Raw genomic sequence first — 20,043 nt, 5'->3', positions numbered from 1 at the left:
ACCTAACCATGGGAAGGTGGTGTGAGAGGCTAGTGGAACTGCCCATGTTTAGAAGAGCATCAGACAGACATGAAACTACAGCCTAAGCCCTTTTATTGGGCTTTACTGAATACATTAGTGTGTATCAATCAATTACTGAAATAAGTCTTCTCCCTTCTCTGAAGGTAAAAATCTCTTTCTACAGGCATGGCTGTAAGATGATAGTCCCTGTCAGTCCACAGCCTTACCTTTAGGCCCACCTCTGTTACAGCCTTAGAATTTCCTCTCTCCTTTATTCAAAGTCACTTTTCCAGCCTCTGCAGTCACAAGAAAACATGACACGCCTGCATTAACAAATTATTGCCTGAAGCCAACAGCTTGAACAGGGACCAAAACAGGACAAGGCTCATGGAAAAATTGCTTCAGAATGTTTTATTCATGCACCTGACTGATGATGTATCGTCTACAGCTTTATAGTAATAGGAAAAAAAGAGATCTGTTGTATTTTGTTTTGGTTTTTTTTTAAAAAACGAGGTAATGATCAAGACCATGGGATATTAAGTACAAAAGGAGTCTCTTCTCTGAAACAGAAGATGTTCAGTCACTTTGGTTCTTCAGTGCAAGAAGAAGAGCTCAACCTCTGCTTCTCATTCTGGAAATTGAAGTTAGAAGAACACATTCTCTTGATGCCATTTCAAAAAGACATAGCTAACATTTTCCCTGTAAAGGGAGGTATTTTGATGTTTTGCAAAGAAAGCCTGTGACGGAATCACATTGCTGATGGTCAAGATGAAGGCACAGCTATCACAGAAATACAGTCTCTTGTGTGTTTCTTTTTTTTTCTAAATCAGTTGTGAACAGCTTTTAAACTATCTTTGTATTTTTGAAACAAGCATCTTGAAGTGCTGCCTCTATCACAAAATCTGCAATTCAGTGTACAGGTTAAAAAGTTAAGCACAAAATATGGTCTTGATACACAGACGGTGAAGGTTTCTTTGTTATTTGCGGTACTAGTGTGAATCCTAGATCATCAATCAAAGTTTACAGTCCCCTTGTGCTTTGTGCTGCACACACAGGTAGTAGGAAAGATTCAAAGGCCCTCTGCTCTGTACACACCAAGAGTACATCTGAGAAGTAAAGAAGTAACCGTGACCTGCCTGATCCACCTTTCATCTAAAAGGTGAGGGCCTACCAGCAGCAAAAACATGGCACAGGCCACAAACTCCAGAACCTTTAGAATGAATACTTCTACAGAAACAGTGGTCAAACAAGCAATTTCTTGTTCATCTATTTTGTTCTGACTATTTTTTTCAATCTTCAAAGACAAAATTAAGATAATGGGTAATCAAAAAATTCAGTCTTTAAGTATTTCATTTTTAAAAATGCCAAAAAGAAATGTTTCCTCACTTCTACTTTTCAGGCCAAGAATATTTGCCAAATTCTACTGAAGTTTTACATTCATTTTGGAAAATGAAACAAAGTTAATTTCTGTTGTGTAGAAGTGTTTACAAGCTTCTCTTTAATCTGAGAACAGAAGCCTTTTTGGCACCCTCACCTATTGCTTACCATGCTCTGCAGCACAGAAATCTGGAGTCCAGACCTACTTGGTGGCAGCATGTCTATACTGGCCTCTGTAACAGAAGGTGGCAGCAGAACTTACAGCAGTATCTGTACTTGTAAATCCAAATAGATTTCAATGTAAGTAGTATTCAGCCCCCAAATTTGCTCCTTCCTTTATTTTTTGATAACTCTGCACTAATTCCTATGTCATTTGCTTGGTTACATTGGTCCTCTTACGCTTTCGATTCATCGTTGGCTTTGGTTCAGAACATAGAGTTCACATAAGTGAAGTTAACGTGACCTGAATGGGTTCCTTCTGGTGGCTATTTGCTATATGTAGTAACCAAAAGCCCTTTGGTTCTAGTCTATTCTCCTGTCAGGTGAGATTTGGACATTATCCAAGGCACATCTTGTGTTGTTCAGATAACAGGGACTGATCTTAGCCTCACTTTAACTCAGTTACTGGCAATAACTCCAGCTTTGGCTGTACGACTTGACTTTTGTGTATCAATGCTGATTTAACCAGCTTGAAGGTCAGGTGCTTTTGGGACAGATATTATAAAGAACTCGGGCCCTACCAAGGCACTTAAAATCTGTGAATATTTTAAATAATAAGAAACTAGTGGTCACTTAAAACAGTGGGGTCTGCAGAGCTGAGATGTTTTGGGAAAATAACCTGTCCGTAATCTTGACAACCCCAGATATTCTGGTGGTTTAATGGTTTTGCACCCCATGGAGATTTAGGGACTCCACAGCATAGCTTGTGAATGCTTTTGCTCTCTAATCCAGTGAGGTGAGTAGCCATACAGTAAAAACAGCGTGCAAACTTCTCTCTTAATCATACATCAGGAGTGTCATTTGGGATGATTTCAGGCTGGAATATTTTCTAAGTGACCTCCAGGCCTGTAAAATCTGTCAGGCACTGGAAACATCTCTGCAGAGCTGTAGGCAAGCAAAGGGGCTGAGGAGATACGGAGGAGTCAGCCCGGAGCATGTGTTTCAGCTTCAGTTCCACTAGAGTGCAGTTTTGCCACAGCCAAAGCTGAGAAGAGCAGATAAAACCAGGGGTGCAGTATGCAAATTGTCTCAGCATACGCTTTATCCCACATAGTGTTGTCTCGCTGAGATTAGGATGCAAGCTCTGTTATTTGGTTGCGTACAAATCCATATTCGGTTTTTGAGCTGAACTAAAGACTAAGAAGTTCTGTTAAAGACCAGGTATTTTATTTAGATTCAAATCAGAGGCTTTGATTATACTCTGAAACCCCAGTTTTGATTGTATTGGAACTAGATAAATGCTTAATGTTTGCCATATGCTTAGTTGGACATGTTTGAATTACCTTGCTGAATCAGAATCTCCTTTAATATAAAATATGGAAGTGGCAGGAAATTTGCCAAAATTGGGTAAGACATGGTCAGCCTTTGAGATTGCACTGAACAGTAAATTATGTTGATTCTTTAATACAGAAAGCTCAGCTGAATTAGTATATTGTTTATCTGTTCAGTGACCTCACAGAAAATTCCAAAATTAGATTAAACGTTGAACTTTCTGCAAAGGAAGAAAACAAGAAGTGCTTAAGTTCTGATACTTTATTAAAGAGATGATTGCTCCTAAGCATAGACTTTTTTTGCGTTTCTGAATACTGAATCATCAATTCATGTAGTGCTTTTGTTATCTGTCAAAAAATCTTTGCCTTCCCTCCTCCAAACAGTTTCAACAGGAGTATTTTTTCCTATGCAAAACCGTTTCACTGAAACCCACTGATTTGTGCAGCTGTACTGTTTAGAGTAGTGCTAAACATGTGCTGCATACCACGGTTATAAGGTGATTAAATTCCCCCTCTGAAAAATATATTTTATAACCTGGCCTCCTGTGGCCTGATTCACACCATAGTGAAAGTCGTAGATTCTCCCTCCCTACCTTATGCATCTAGCCCTCTTGCATCAGTTCTTGCATCCTTTTTATGTATCACTGAATACTCATGACAACTTCCAGAGGAGCAGACCTGGACAGAAATAGTGCGTAAGAAAGCTTGTACAGAAAACTCAGCTAGTACACAAGCAAGTCCCTTACACACAACTGAGAGGAACTGACCAGGAAAATGAAGGGAAACAAATTGTAACTTTACCTCTCAACTGCGGGAATGAATGACTGGTCAAACTGCACAAGGTAAATGTGAATTAAAGCTGGCTGATAAGAAACATTAGTTGATCTAAGGTGAGTCATGAGCTTTCAATTCATTTCACCTAGGCCTGTCAGGATATTCAAACAGCTGTAACAAACACTGAAATAATGGTAGTGTTTTTCAAGTTAAAAAAAATGGGCCTATAACTTCCACAGAAGCTACAAACCCTGTGTCTTTAACCAGCTCTAAAATATTGTAGCTTATGAATTTTCTATGAAATATCAACAATTATGAAAGTGCTTATAGGGATGTCAGGGAAATTGTTTTTCAACTGCTTCTACTGGGGACTGTTAGCTTTGTGTTAGTATTAGCCACACTTGTCAAATAATTTTGCTACAAGCAGACTTTCAAGAACTGGATATTTCATGAAAGCATTTGAATCGTCCTCACTTGCATCATTGGCTTCTGATAGATTGCCTTCAAAACTTTTGGCCTGCAGCCTGCCAGGCACGTGACAGGGAAGGCAGCTAGCCCAAAGTCTTTTCGTAACCCTAATCCCTACTCTTTTAAAGATGTGCTTCTTCAAAAGCTATGCTGTAGAGCCATGCTTTCAAAAATAGCTGTCATCTGCAATAACTGAACACAGGATGCATCGGGCTTATTATTTCATTGAGAGCAGAGTGGGGCCTAGCTGAGCACTTTACAGGGTAGTATGAAATACCCTCAAGGTTCAAAGAATTATTCAGAAAACCAGAAACTCTTCCAAAGTATTTCCTGTGTTGGGAATGCCGCCTGATCTGCTCAGATAGTTATGTCATGTTTACCTCAAGATAGTATCTCAGCTGGTTGTGAGCATTACTCACCATATCCTCTTAGAAAAACCCAGCCTTAAAAACTGGCAGGTGAGCAAATAGGATGGAGAGAGGAATACCCTGAGGTCTTTGTTCAACAGAGTGGAGATCTGCCAATTGAAACAGAACCAGTGAAAGCAAAACCTGCTTCTGTAATAAATAGTAGCTTTCCTTATGCCTCCTAACAATGTTTTGCCCTCACCAAGAAAGGACTTGTGATTGTGACATTCATGGGACCCCAGACATATTACTGCTGGGTTTAGTTTGTATACCTAATTAAAGCTGGAATGTCTCATGGCTCACTGCAGCTTTCCATGACGTGAAGCCTCTTGACATTATTTATGCGACTGCTAAGTGACACAGAAACACATCTGAGGGAGAAGCAGAGAGGAACAAATGGCTAAAGAAAGGTCAGGGCAATACCACATGGCTGCTTGGCTGCTTCCTAGAAATGGAAAAAAAACCTCTGCTCCCCTTGAACTCCTTCTTTTCTGTTCTTTGTTAGCAAAATTAGTTTATGGGTTGTGACATTGAGGGCTTAATTTTCCTTTTATTGCTTTGGAGGCCCACAAATACATGCAAAGCAATAAAGTAGAAATATGAATGTAGACGTTCTCTTTTAAAACTGCCGGCACTTGGCTGTCACACAGACAGCATCGTTTCTCTTTGTGCTTTATGCTGCAGACATTCTCAGATCAGGGCAAGATGCTTAAACATATTCTGTGTGTTTCAGGAACATCTGTTGGCATATCATCACCTGAGAACAAATTTGTCAACCCCCATCAGAAATGCCACTAATACATGTTTGTATCAAGAGTCCAGGCATGTAGCAGGAGCTCACCATTGTCCTGAAGCTAGGGTTTTTTGTCATGGTATACCAGCCTCTGAAATCTAGTATGCAGGAAAAGGTCTACAGTCTGATCAGTGGTGCAGAACAGGTTTTGTAAGAGGAGCAAGGTAATGGATGAGCAGGATCAAAGCAAATATAAGGAAACACTTTCTCATACAACATGCGGTTAATCTGTGGAACTTGTCACCATAGGATGGTGTGGATGCTAAAAGCTTATAAAGGTTCAAAAAGTGACTTAATAAATTCAGGAAAAAAAAAAAAATCACTGGAGAGTGCTAATCCCTATCGCCACATCCCATTCAAGGGGCCTTATGTCTTGGATTACTGTAAGCTTAAGTGTACCTGGGAAATACCACTTTGATCTTGCTTTGGTCTTATCCTTGTACATAGGCATCTGCTACTCACCACTCTCCAAAACAGTGAAAAACAAGTAGAGATCTTTGCATTACAGAGCAAGAAATTTCACAGGTGCTTATTCTGCAGTTAGATCCTACTGATGCCACTTAGCATCATTCTGCATACAGTCAGTCAGGAAGTCTTCATATAAACTGCATACTGAGTGGCAGACCCAGGCTGGTTATCTTTATTTCTTTCAGCATAACATGCCATTTCCTTTAAAATCAAACCCACATAAATATGAAATGTTTGCTTTATATTTTGTGGACTCAAATGTTGCAGTGACACAGGAATTTTCCACTGTGGGGAAAAATTCCACCCAAAATATCCTCCCTGTCCCAAAGGGCTTCTCGCCTTTAAGTCTTTAGCTCTTCAGATCTGGGGCTCTTATGTATGTTGGCATGTTTGCTCTAGGTTGATATCAAGCAAATAGAGACTGTGACAAAGGAGCTTCATTTTTAAGAAACCCATTATGAAAATGTAGATCCAGAAAAAAAACCTAGTCTGAGTCTCTCCAGCTAAGGCCAGAAACACAATAAAATGAGGTTTTGAAGGGCAAAGTGAGACCATAAAAGAAAATGAGGAGAGAAGAGAGTGAAGGGAAGGAAAAGAGTTCAGATGAGGTTAGAGATGTGCTGAAAAAAAAAAAGAACCAACACATTAAAAATCATACCATGAAGAAAAGGCCAGTGGCCTTGCTGATAGACTGATGGTTTTGTGGGGCAGAGGTGGGACTATGTTACATTTCACAGCCCTGACTTGACCTAGTCTGACTGACAGTCTTTCTTTCCCATTTCCCAACCATTAAGGATTTAATTTGGTTCATACTCTCTCTATTCTCTCCTGAGTGTTCATTTCTTCCTATTTAGAAAAATGCCATATATCCTGCAAGGGCATAATGAAAAAGCCTGTGTGCAATTTCAGTTTAAAACACAAAGCAATCCAGATTCTGACTGTCCATCTCCTTTTCATTTCTAATTTGCACCATAGGTGGATCTTTTTTAGCAGTGAACTGACTTTGCCATACACATTCTTTGCAGGACATGAAATAGTTTTGAGTTGTTGAAGATAATCTGTCTTTAGTCTGCTAGAAAACATGTACTGTGTAAGCCAAATGCAATTTGAAAATATTGTGCTTAGATATTTACATTTTTGGTCAAGACGTTTTGGTCTATATGTTATGCTGTGCTGACTTGCAAAGGTTCCAAGCCAGAAGAGGGCTTTATTGTGCTAAAATGTCCTTGATATAATTCAGCTCCTAGAGGATGTTTAAACTATAGCAAGAGCTGCATAAGGCTAACACTGAGCCCAGATAAGTCTAATTGGTTGAGTTAGATCTTTCAAAGGTAATCATTCTGTTAACAGGCATTAAGGTCTCATGAAAATGTGCCTACTGGTATCAGCTGATATCCATGGATTTTTGTCAGGGCTTGAGAACGCAAACAAGGAAAGCAAAGCATTGGAATATATTCATGGATTTAAATGTTTGTACTTTTGGTGAAACAAAACCATCAGATTTCAGATAAATGGCTAGCCTCCGCCATAATCATCTAAAATTAAATACTCAGATTTAAACCGATATACACTGTGAAAAAACAACCCCAAACATGCAAAACAACCAAACAGCAGTGCCTTAAAATGAAAATCGGGGAAAAATTGTGCTGGGATTTTCCAAGTCAGTCATCTTTGGTGTAGCCCTTCTGTGAGTCATGTCAACAAAATTAACACTGACTTCAGTGGAGCAGACCTCTCAGTTAGTGCTGAACAGTTGTAACCCCTGCTGCACACATGAGCACATACTGCCAGCTACATTTGACCTGAACAGTGGCGCACACAACTTGGGCTCCTCCAGCAGGAGTTGTTGGTGCATGTAGCTGTCAGAGTCTTCATCTTCTAGCCTGACAGTCTAGCTTAATTCTTAGAGAGCTACAGGAGAAGAAAACAGTCCCCAAGCTGTGAATGAAGTTAGATGGCTCACTGGTATCACCAGGATTTGATGAATGATTTTAAGCACATATGTGCTGGTGTAGGACTTATGGGAGCCAGTCACTTCATACTTCTGAAGAGGGAGTGTCAGTGTTTGTTAGGATTTCCCATACCAGGTTGTTGCTAATGCGATGCTTTCAACTGACTGCCGTAGGCATGTGGTCCCTTCAGCCCTTTATCCAGTAGTTTACACTGCCTTAAAAGTCATAAAATATGCATGTATTATAGCAATACCTAGAAGGAAGAACCCACTGCACGAAATACAGTGGAAATTTAGCAAAACCCTTGCCTTGGTGCTGGTGGCAATTCCTTTGACAACAAAGCCATTTGTGTTTTGCAAGCAATAAAACCTCATTGCATTCCCTCCCGCTTCTTTTCTCTTCAACTTGCATGCACTTGCAGTTAACTGTGGGGAGACTACCCATTTCTTCCTACCAAGATCTCCCTCTCACTCTGTCTTGGGGGAAACACAGAATTAATTTTTGTTTTGTTTCTGGATCTACCACCCTATTCACTAAATCCCCATCTGAATAGCACCATCTCCAGGAGATGCACAGGCATTCAGAGTTTCTGCCGAAATCAAGGGCCTTTCTCCCACAGTTAAACTCCACTTTCCTGGACTAGGAAGGCTATTGGTGAGCTGAGTCCTGGGTCTGCTGGCCCAGGTGGGAAATCTTTAATTTATCCTGAGCTGTGGGACCAATTAGTAGCTGATATAGTTGCCCTACTCCCAAGCTGGTGTCTGCCCTGTAAGGCAGGAGCTCCAATTCTGAAATGTGTGTGTGTTATAAAAGTCTTTAGGTACTGCGTTCCCGGTATGGAGAGCATTTGTTCACTGTCTCTGTGGCCAAGCCTCTGAAAGAATTTTACAGTACAACTGTTCTGTCCGACTGAATGCTTTGCCGTGTGAATAGGCTTGCTCAGAACTCCTCTGATCGCTGCTGTGGTGCAATGCATCGCCAAGGGGTAAAGCGCTTGGCAGGGCGCAGTAGACATACCTTCTACTGCTTGCTGTAGAGAGGAGAGGGGGGCTTGGAAAAGATACTTAATTTAAACCCATCTGTAAGATAAGTACCTTCTCCGTAAAGCTCATTGACATCTCCTCATGAAAAGAGCTAGGTATTAGTTTTATTAAATAAGGCTTAAAACCTTCAGCTCTTTCTTGTTTGCAGTTGCTTGAGCAGTAATATGTTCATCTGATGGGAAACTCACCTGTGGTTTTCCCTGCATGAAACTTATATTAAGTTCTCCTAGGTGGATTCATAAAACATCCCTCATAATCCCCATTTATTTCAAGACATTTTGCTGCTCTGAGTAGCACAGTACCTCATAAAGAAGATTTCCTTTCGTTCAAAAACCATTTGCATTTTATTTGTGCCTCAGAGGAAGAACAATCCAAGCTGATTACAATCCACAGACACTGTACGTAATGAAAAATTAATTGCATCAATCTTCTTGCTATAGTGGTCTGAACAACTCATTTTCAACCGGTCATTTCTCCACCTGCTCACCAAGGCCCAAGCAGCTGAAGCAAGCGCATCTCTGACACTGACTGAATACCAATGAAGCTAAGGTCATCTAAGCATCAAGTGAGTGGGAGAATAGCACCCAGCAAATAATGTCAGTGTTTTGGACCAGCAGCAATCACTATGTGATAAAAAACAAGTAAGTAACTGGAACACAAATCTTAGTGGATGCACATTGACATACACAGGCACACAAAAGAAAAGTTGCAAGGGGAAGGAAGGATGTGTCTAAATCAGAACAGCAAACAAAGGCTGTTCTGGCTCCCTTCATCAGAGCCATCACTTGGCAAGCACTGACGGCGGTCATAAATCAAGATTTGCATGCTGCCTCCAATGCTAGCGATTTGTTCTGCCAGGTAAAGCAGTCTTGCAGAATGCATATTTATCAAGACATGGTTTTTGCTTTCTACAATCAAAGCTGCTAAAATACAAAGGAAAAGTAACCATTAAAAATCAATACTTTACAAAGCAAGAAAAAATGGGGGAGGGGGACAGGGAATGACACCTGCTGCCTACCTGCATCAATAACCCTGCAAGGGAGTAATTTTCATCCCATGCCTGCACTGAAAATGTTCTTTGGGTGCAATTCAGTGCGAGCCGTATCTAAAGGCATTTTACGTGCAGGGAAAGTTAGAGTATTCCATGTTGAACCGTGAAAAATTACCAGAACTGGCAAAAGAGTGTAGTTGCTTGATATTGGTTGAAATGGCTTGAATCTTCCAAATTCTCTTATGACTTGATCAGAGCCCTCAGATAGGTTTAGGGGATGCCTGAATTTCAGCCATCTTTTAGAGAGTTTAGTCATCATCCACATAGCTGCCTGAGGAAATGTCTGTATCTATATTTCACCACAATTTCAGGTTGTTTTAGGTTGAAAAGAGTCCCATATTTCTCCAGTCAGGTTTTCTTTTTCTGCTTAGGTGTATGCACATTCTCCAAAGTAAACAAACCTGTGCTTTTGAAGAAGGATATTTTATCTATAGGGGGTCCAACATAACACACAGGAACTTTAAAAAAAGACAGAACCCAACATTCTTGAAAATATGCTGTAGCTTCCTGTGTAGCAGAAGAATTTAAATTGAATTTTTTTAATTGATTGTAATCATTACTTTTAATTTTCCTCTGGAAAGTGCTTGCTACAGTTCAATAATGGAGGGAGGAAACAGCTGGTCTGCACATTTGTGAGTGAGCAGCATTTAATAAGGTAATATGTTCATTTTCTAGGTGTCAAGAATTACGAAGTTATGCCAGGTCAAATTAATGTACATGTTTTCACACAGCACAGTGAAGAGCTCCATAAGCAAGCACTGTTGTATTTAAGGTGCTTGTGAAACATCTATTCCTGCAGGAATGAGAGGAGGGCCTCTGTGTTATGGAGGCGCAGCCTTTTATAACAGAAGTGGCAAGTCATGTCTAACCCACACCTCAGTATTCCCCCTAAAAAACAAAACCAACATAAAGCTGCTGGCCGTAAAAAACGTGGCTATATCTGGTGCACAAGCCCCAGGCTCCCATCCTTCTCCCACTACAAAGTGCCCCGTAGCGTTTCAGTAATATGAATAAAAACTGATTTTTCTTCCTCTGCCAAGGCAGCAGTATGATATTGTGTTTGTAGTGTAGATAAAAAACAGATATTAAACTCTATTAAACTTTGGGCTACACTTTTGCTTCCTCCCAAAACCAGATTGTAAATATTGACTGAAGTAGGTTTATCAATATTTATCTTGAGGGGAAAATAAATCTTCCTGTTTGCAAAACTATAAAACCAAATTTATTAGGGAGAGAGATGACTCAAATGGTAAGTTTCCCAATAATAATCTCAGTGCCTTTCAGCAAACAGAGGACATTAGAGGGGAATGATCAGTAGGGAACATCCAGAACTGACTCCCAGAGGCAGCTGGGTGCTAAGGCCAGGCAGTTGCCCAACAAACAGATCTGTCTGCATTTAGACACAGTGCCATTTTCAGACGTGTCCCCTGAACTTCCCATTTGGAAGGTGACAATGCACTTGTGTACGTAGAGAGACAGGAACCGCATGGTTTGGGCACCTGCTGCCCAGCCAGGACAGAGGAGGCGCCTTGGGTGCAGGGTGTGATGCCGCTCACCCCTAGCAGACGTTTACCTCTTAGGGTGAGGGCAAGGACAGATGTGCAAAGAGACCACAGGCTTGTGAAGGAAGGGGAGGATAGGGAAGGCAGAACTTGCATGTGCGGTGAAAGAGATTTACTTGTCAGCCCAGAGAGATCAAAGGGACAAAGAGGTTTGAGATAGGAATAGAAACAGATATGCAGTCTGCACAACTGTAAGTGGAGAGAAAGCAACTGACTTCATGCAGCTAATGAGACGTGAGCCAGTGCTTCTGCCAGCACAGGGAGGGAGGCAATGCCCCCAGTACCGAGGGCACCCTGACAGCAGCAGTGAACAGAGCAGGCGCAGTGCTGGAGGGGGACGGGCTGGAGCTCCCTGGCCTGGCACGCTAGGGACAGTGAGCAGGAGGTTCGGAAAAACTGCACCAAGCCCCTAATTTCAGCTCTTGTGTTCCTTTCTTTTCTACATAGCTCTGCTCTTTGTCTCTTTGCCCATGCACAAAGACTTAGTGCATTGATACATGTAAGGGAAAGGTCAGAGTCAGCCCTGAACTTGCTGATCCTTGGCTAGAGGAAGTAAGTTGCGGCACTGAAGTAGACGCAGACAGTGCCTTGTGCTTACTGAGGTCAGGCCAGGATTTTGCTACCACATGTTTTTTGAGAGTCCACCCAAGAATGGAACAAGTTCCCCTCTTTCTTCCACCCTCTCACTGGAAAATCCCATTCCTCTCAGGGGTACAGATTGGCTTCTCCTTTCTTCCTACTCCTCCACCCCTTGCACAGGGAGGGGAAAAAAAGGATTCTCTTGAGACCAATAAATGAAGAGTTCTGCCAAAATGATTTAATACTGACTGTATAAAGTGTCAATTATTAAATGTTCCGTACCCAGTGATAAGGAAAGGAGGAGATGGATTACCAGTTCAGTGACACATTGCAAAATACGCTTAGCTGAGATGAATACCCGAATTGTCAAGTTAGAAATGACTTCATTAGATAAGATAGGAGCATGTGGAAAGGTGCAAAACATAATCCTGTGTGGGGCAGGAAGAGATATTTGCATAAAACAACCTCAACTAGTGGTTTTAACAAGCTGATTCTAAACTGTGAGCCTTGAATTATTTCCTGTTGACCTTTAGGAAAGTGCTTGTGTATTGGGATGATGCGAGGGGCTCCAAAAGCAATGTTGTAACCTGCTTAGTTTTCAGCACAAAAAAATAAGCTCTGAACCCTTGAGATATTACTCACTGAAGTATGTGCATCTGGGAGGACTGGTTATAAAAGGACTATTTCCTTAAGAAATATTTTGTCTTTGGAAATTTTCTTGACTGTTTATATGAGCCTGAAAGGTGAGATGGATTAATAGTGGGATTGCTGCCAGCTTCTGCAGGCTTAAAAAAAAAAAGGCATGTCAAAAACCAACATGTGGTCGTCATCCTAAGATGTTAAGGTGGACTGGATGGCCAGTGTCCCTCGTTCTCTGTGTCATTAGGAGAATGATGACTGTGGGATAAAAGCCTCTTCGTACCTGAATGCTGAGCAAATTGTTTGCATGGACACATCTCGGTACTTGTGAGTACGTGGCATAAGAGTGCCAGTATAAGTCACTTTCCCTTCCTGTGAGGTCTCTCGCTGACCTTTCCCACATTGTTGCTACAATGCTGCAACATTACTTCCTACGTCTTACGCATGTGTTTCTGCGTGTGTGCGCGCTGTACAGGTGACATAAGAAGTCTGTAGCTGTAACTCAGCTCAGTGTTGGGTGCTAGGATAGTACGCTGGCTGGAGACGTCCTCCTGGCTCCACTGAAAGGAGGGGCTTTGTGTCTTAAGAAAACTGGTCTTGTCCCTCTTCCTTCTTTCCACAGCAGTTGTTAGCAAAGGCAGCTGGGGTGACCTTTTCTCCCTGTATGCTGTTGAATTACAGGCTTTTGGTTTCCTCATTGCCTCCAGAGTTCTAGCCCAATTTCTTCTCCTAGAGACCACACAGACTTTCCAAAGTGCTTCCATTTATCAAATTCAGTATCCTAAGGTTCGATCTAAGGAGGATATCCAGATCCAGGAACAATGCCTCAGAGATTTAGACTTCATTTCTAAAGAAGAAAAAGAAAGCAACATGATCTAACTCTTTGTCCTTGTGCCATCGTTAATCTGCATAAAGAAGATTGAACTGGCAGGACCTGCATGAATTGTTACCAGAGAGAGGACACAAAGAATAGGTAGAAGAACAAGCACATAGCAAAATGAGAATTAATATTACAGTGAAAGAGGTACCAGCTGAAGGGGAGGAGCTTTTAAAACCAACGTTATACAATGAAATGCAATGCTAACATTGCATATTGCACAGAAGACTTACCTTAAGGCTCTGTTCTACCATGGCAGCATTTATCTCTGTGAGTGAGTGGAGAGGAGGGACAACTGCCAAGAGGAATAGCCACAAGTGAGTTATTCTGTCTTTCTGTGCTAGCAAGTGGCAGAAGGGAGATCCATCATCACCCTCCACATTGCTCTCCAGGATTGAAGCTGTTTCATGCAGCAGCTAGAGGGAATAGAAGATGCTTGGAAAGGTGATCGTGAAAGATCCTAACAGCTAAAGGTTGTAAGGATTTTCCCCAAATGGAGGAACTTGTTGAGGTGCACAGCTAGAACTCCATGAAGGTCCAGAGCGCTCATCCTCTTACGCAGGTGCCAAATGTAGTGCTGAGGAGTAAAACTACTAGGTTTCCATCTGTGAAAGTGCCATTTGTGTTCAGCACCATGAATTGAATACCATAAAACTAGAGAAGGTTATTTCAATGTCTGGTGTTCTTAAAAAGCAATTCCAAAAGCCTTTTCTGGTCCAACTCTGGATGCCTCAAGGACCTCAGGTGAATCTCCAGCAAGGGGTGCCTTCAAAGTTAAAAAAAAAAATTAAAATCTCATCTTCTATAATCATACTTTCTCCTATCTTTTGCTCCTCTCTGTCCTATTCTAGGTAGACTTACTGCTCATCAAATTGAATACTTAATTTCTGTAATGTAAAAGTAATTGGCTATAATCCCTTCGCACATATAGCTGTGGGGTCATCTGTGAGTTCTCAGCAACGTGGCCCAGGTCAATGCCAGGCTTAAGCTGTGCCAGAGGATGGCAAGAATGTAATAGAGAATGAAAAGATTTTTTTTGTGATAGAAGGGTGAGGATGATGGTGGGAATATTGTGCAGAAAAAGCTCTGGGGAATTATTTAATGCCATGCTTGTAGATCGAGGGCTTTAATAAAATAAAAAGAACAAAGAGAAGACTATGTGCACTCTGATGATGGATGAATATGCCTGCTTCGGTACTTCTGGGATGGATTAAGCTATTGAAAAAGCATTCAACATTGGCTAAAGAACTGTAATATATGTGAAATTCTACAGTTAATGCATCATTAAATAATTTGCTGCAACTGATTTATAGGTGCAATATACTACACTGTGTCAAACTATGTGGGATAATAAATGGTATCACAAAAATATACTATTGAAACTTTTGTTCTAATCAGTCTTTTGAGTTTTAGTAGAACATAGTTCTGCAGAATGGAATTGTCCTATTGATCCTGATAGAGAAATAGGTAAAAGTTTCATGCTACATATATTTTAAGGCTTTTTTTAAGCAATCTGGGTTGTGGTCCAGTGAATCAGGTACTAGACTGTGACTTGTGGGACCCCCACCCTGGTCCTTGCTCTGTCATTGAAACTCTAAGCTGCTGACCCGAGTTCCTCCAGGCTGAGTGCTGTAATGCTCACTTTGAGGTGTGTGCTCCCTCTTTCGTGGGCACAATCCAGGATCCCATCACCTGCCTGCATATATTGGGTGCATAGGGGCAGGGATGTCAGAAGGGGGGAAATAACCATCAACCTATGAATCCAACCTTCATAGAGTTTGGTTGACATACTGCTTCTGGGGGACATCTTCCCAATCCCCATATTCACTGTTTGGAAGATAAATGCTTTTTCCCTCTCTTCCAAAAGGAATTATTTTCTTTTGAACTATATTCAGGGGAAAAAGCAACACGCACAACCCCCACCCTATCAGTGCTCCTATTCAGTGGTTAAATTCTTTACAGAAGAAGCAAATGGGCTCAGTTCAGCTCTGATCTTGCCCAGAATGTTCTTCCCCTTGTCCTTCTGCTCTCCACTTTCCAGGATGGCCTAACCTCATGGTTGCAGGGTCTTGCTAAGCAACATTCACAGTCACTCTTGCTGAAGTTCTCACTTGTAGAACATAATGATTTCCTGGGCCAGGTAAGAAGAATAGTAGTTTGACCTTGGCAGATTGGTGGTGGAACATTCAATTGAAGGAGGTTGTCTCTCCTATTCCCTATAGGACTGCATTTGTACTTTGCAAGGTCCCCTTTGGGACCAGTACAAAGAACCCTGATGCTGGCTGGTGCGTTTGGATGCTACCATAACGCTAATGGATGAGCTAATTGTAATTAATAATTTATTTGGTTAATTTAACCCCTTTAAACTTTTGTACTGCACTGTTTGCAAATGAGACTGATTTTTTTCTATCTTTCTAAATAATTAAGCAGGTATCTTCTGCAGCTATATTTCAGCCTACGGAAATACTTGCTAAGACTCATTTGAATCTGTTGTTCATACTGTGTGATTGGTCCTGCTGTAATTAAAATCTGTATTCTTTTGCATTTTGTCAGAGTCCAGAGTGCACCAGTGGGCTCTGATTACCCTAAGAGACCTTACCTGGGACCTCCACCCTCACTGTGTGCTCATTGGCCAGGAGCTCCATTTAATCTCAAGCCTAGGCCTTCAGTCTTGGCCTGAGAAAAGTTGTAGGTGCACCTGTTACAGGTCTGTTCCCAGATTGTTGCTCACGTTTCCTGGGTTGACAGTGGACCTGACTTGTTACTTTCCCTTATGGATGCTGGACTGTTGATAGAAGCTGTCGCTGCCACCGCTCAGCCTGGGCTGCCCAGCTCAGACACTGCAGGACCGTGCCCAGTCGGTGAGGTCACTCTCCTGCTCGCGTTGTGGCCACCCTCAGCTCCCAGCTTGCCTTCCCTTGAGAAGTCACCCAACTCTGGCAGCTCGCTGATACATGTAACTTTTACTGGAGTAATCCTGCGGGAAGTGTTTAATACAAAACATCAAAAAGAATCTCTCCCTACCTTGGGTAAAGGCAGCATTTTGAAAAGTGTTAAGAGTGCTCAGAAGTCTTGTTTAGCAGTGATTTTGGCATTTCAGAGAAGAAGGTGGTACTTAATTTGAATGAAACTTTACATGTCTAAGTGCCTGACTGCAATAATGTTTGTAAGCAGTGATTAGTGACAACTCTTAAGTTTAATAAGTAGGAGGTGTCATTATTGTAAACACAGCTTAAACATTAGAAGGAAGAGCTTCTGTGAGAAGGAGAAGGATCTGATTCTCCTGGGTAGATTGTTAATACCAACCAAAACCAGACAGCTTTTGGAGGACCAATTGTTTAAAAATCCCCTTTAAGGGTAATCATGTTTTGAGGTGAAGATGTAACTCTTTTAATGTTTGGGTGGTTTAAAACCTTCTGTCTAGAGGTCAAGAAGTCTTACTATCTAAGGGCAAGATTTCCAAACACATCGGAGTTGCATAGCACCCATGTCCCTTTGACACCTGATGGAAAGGGTGCTAGTCAAAGATGGTATTCCACTGGGGAAGGGGAGGTGGACCCTATAATGTTAGTTTTGGCCAGATTGAGCACGGCAGTGCCCCTTTCAGAATATATGCTGTACAGAAGTTGATGGGAACACTCACCTGAATTACAGTGGGACCAAGAAGTACCAGGCACCCTAGTGAGTCCTAGAGCACACAGGACTGTTAGCAAATTTTTATAAAATGAGACCAATTCTCTGCCAGTGCAAATCAGCTTACTCTTGCTGAAATCCATGGCCTCAGTTGCAGTAATCAGTATAGCACAACCAGGGAGGTTGTACAGGGAGGTACACTATTCCAACTCAGAATCTGTCCTAGACTATGCGCTGACTTCCCTAATTGACAGTAGATTTTTTCCAAGATTAAATACTGACCTAAACACCACCATCATCTCTTTAACATCAGTTTTTACTCTATCACATGCCTGGCAAAATATAGCTAGTGCAAGATAAAGCAAACTACTGCCAAGATGGAGAATTGGCTAAAGGAGTCACTTTTCTTTTAAGCTTTGAAAATACACTAACTCTGAGAAAATAGGCACTTGTGAAGGACCTTGGTGAATTATGGTTCATTGTCAGAAATGTTGCAGCTGATGAGCAGCCAGAGTTTCCAGAGCGAAGAAACTCTGACATGATGGAATGGCTGTTTGCAGAGTCTCAGCCCATAGGTGTTTTGATGCTGGCACAGTTATTGATGGGACTTCTAAATTAAATTCATTTAAAGGGTTACAGCACAGGGCGTCTGAATGAAATGAATGGTTAGTAGCTCATGCCTGTTTGGCGTTTCCTTACTGACCACTGCTTTTTCAATTATAGCATTTTCAGGAGGTGCAGTTATGGTAGAGAGCAAGATTTTATGGCCTTTCATCTGCTGTAAGTCACTTATTACTACTATGAGTATTTCTGTGGGTTGTGGTAAGAGTTGGAGGCCTTGATCATTGCCTTTTTAAGCATAGAAGAACTTACATTTCTGTCCCAAAGTAGTTGCACTGGGTCATCCACAGCCTTCCTCACGTGTAGTGAGTTATCTCACCGACTCCAAAAAGCATAAGGAGGTTCATTGCTTATGCACAGCCATCTTCAGGCTATCTCCTGTTGGCTCTCTGTGAGTAAAGGTTGCCCAAATGATTGCTGTAGCTGTCAGACTGGCCACTCTTTGAGATTCTGTTTTTCTTTCAACTGCAGAATTTTGATGCACCTTCCAGGGAACAAGAGAAGAAATGATGTAACTTGAGGTGAATCTTGGTGATGAAGCTATCCAGCATGGAATGAATTGCCTGCCACCACCTGAAAATCACTTGTGTGAGGTAGAAGTATTTAAGTGATGAATTAAATATCACCATTCCTGTTGCATGACTGAACAAATAAAAAAGGATGATATTGCTACATAGCTTGGTAAATCTTCCAGTCTTCCCAGTGTACACTCATGTCATCTCAACAAAGACCTCTTTGTTTGCATTCAGTTTCTAATTCCTATTTCATCCTTGGAAGAGTTATCTGCAGACATAGCATCCTTCCTCCAGTAAACACTCCTTCAGTATTGTCCATGCTGGATGTGATTCAGACTAATGAAGCTGCTTGTTTATGGGCAGAATGAGCAGAATTGCTCCTTTCTCCTAGTATAGTTTACTTCATCAGAGGTGCTTTTGAAGAAACTATTTTGTATTCTTTCATGTTTCAGACAATTTTTCTTCATCCAGGTCAGTCTACGCAAAAGGAGGAAATTGGGAATTAATTATTGCCACCTGTGTTCCTTTGAAGCTTGTTTCTGCAAATATTGTTAGAGCCTGGTTTCCATCCCTGTAATTTAAATGAACAATTGGCACTTTACTGACCCCATTTTCTTGTAGCTATTTCAGGAATTAAAGTGGTTAGCAAAGGCCTTGCTGGCAATAACATCTGATAGTGCATGGCAGAATGATTACTCTGTTAATTTTCTGTCTGTTCTCAAACAGTAACTGTGTTTAAAATGGAAAAAAGCTTCCTTGAATGTATTTAGATGGTCCCTGCTTGGCTTAATGGCTTATGTGCAGGCCTGAGACTCAGAAAACCTGAATTCATATGTTTGCTGCTGGTGATTCTCTGTGCCTCTACTTTGCCAGGTACTGTGGCCACTGATGTTTTCTTTCGAGCAGTACTGTGAGACCTCCCACAGGACCAGAAATACTCTGTCTGGAAGAGAGCAACTAACTCTAATCCGTATCTGGCCCATGACAGACCTCCTGCAGTTGTTTCAGATGGTCAGCAGACAGATGCTACTACAGTCTGAGGCTTGGCTCCCAGAATAGGGACAGGAGTGTGGCTTCTTGAGCCTACGTACAGTGTGGGCTACCAGCACCTAAGTGCCTGGAAGTAGTCCATACTGGCTTGGAGCCGCCGCAAGGCCAACATCTGCCTGCCATTGGGTGCAACGCCATCCTAGCAGACTGCTGTATGCACACTGAGCTTGCTGTGGTTGTGTACGTGTTTGTGAGTCGGCCCTCCAGGCCTGACTGACTGTAAGGGTGGTGGGAATGGGAACTTTCTCTGCTCTACTGCAGGGAAGGAACAGGTTGCAGAGTGGCTAAAAACTCAATAAGCCACACATTCAGTCCCATAGCCAGACAATCTGTGCCTTTCCAGGATGTTGTAGGAGATGTTAAATCAATGGCTACCCACGTATTGGCCTGCCACATTAAGCACTGGGCAGCTTTCTCTTCCTCATTGCATGGAACAACACATGCATAGTAGGCGTTTTGTTAAAAAGAATAAAATTAAAGGTGTCACAGCAATGATTTGATCATGGTGAGGGGGAGCTGCTGATTGAACACCTTTGAAGTGTCTTGGAGGAGCTGAAATAAGGGTCTGAAAACCTAACGGGGGCTATGTTCTTGCATACTTGTAACTGAGGGCAGCACAAACTTTCTGTGGTACACAGCCCCGGGGCTCCCTTGGCATCCCTTTGCATGCCATAGGGCCCATAGGTGAACAGGAGTGTGCCATGAACCGTTCTCCCAGAACAGCTACCCGCACCGTCACTGCGT

Source organism: Nipponia nippon, unplaced genomic scaffold (assembly GCF_047370975.1).
Source record: "Nipponia nippon isolate SJK-2023a ecotype South Korea unplaced genomic scaffold, ASM4737097v1 scaffold_6, whole genome shotgun sequence".
Taxonomy (NCBI): Eukaryota; Metazoa; Chordata; class Aves; order Pelecaniformes; family Threskiornithidae; genus Nipponia; species Nipponia nippon.
This window is presented reverse-complemented; position numbering follows the sequence as displayed.